Source organism: Apteryx rowi, unplaced genomic scaffold (genome assembly GCF_003343035.1).
Source record: "Apteryx rowi isolate R43461 unplaced genomic scaffold, aptRow1 scaffold_1352, whole genome shotgun sequence".
Lineage (NCBI taxonomy): Eukaryota > Metazoa > Chordata > Aves > Apterygiformes > Apterygidae > Apteryx > Apteryx rowi.
The window spans coordinates 11,982-12,833 of NW_020447589.1; positions in this window are offsets into that span (position 1 = coordinate 11,982).

Sequence of the window (852 nt, forward strand, 5' to 3'; positions counted from 1 at the left end):
CCCAAATCCATTGACTTCTAAAAAATCGGGAGGACTTAGATTCACSGGGTGTTTGCTACCTTATGCAAAAGAATGTGGACATTTCTCTTAAACCACTTGTTCAGTYTCATCTGTTAGACATCCCTGATCTTGCRGGGGTCARGACAGGACTACAGTCTGGCAYACCAGAGGCATACTGYAGGCTCTATAAGGAGTGCCCATKGAACATCTGCRTCTGTGGAAACTCTTSCTTTTCCATGTGCTMGATCACAAAACATATYATTGAACAYTGGWACATTGATTTGAGAAAGATCACATTGCTGATAAAAGCTGATTAATGTTATAAATACACTCAGTCTTGCCAGTATAAAAAGTTTGGGTTGGAGTACAGTACAAGGAGCAGAAAAGCATGCTGTGCAGTGATTAATGATGCAGGAAGCCATAAACTTAGAGTTTCTTCATGGTTATAATGCTTCAGTGTGAGAAACAGCAGAATCTGAATTCAATTGGTTTGGACAGACTCTACTACTACAGTAGAGAAGTAGTTTTTTAGTGGAATGAAAGACTTTTATTTAAAAAGAATTTTTTATTCATAACCTTTCCTGTTTGACCTTAAAATTATTACTGAAAAATATCTACAAAGAAGGGTTCCCACTGCCTTTAGTTTCTGAGTCTTTTCCTGTAACATTTTAAATTTTAGCACATTCTTGGCAGTCATGACCTGCCGTTAACTCTTTTTGCTACAACAATTATGCTAATAAACTGCATACCATTTGTTAAAAAAAAGGAAAAAAGATTAAAAGAAAAAATTTTGAAGACAACCTCTTTTACTTCAAAACAAATTTATTTGTTTTCTTGATAGAGGGAGAGTAG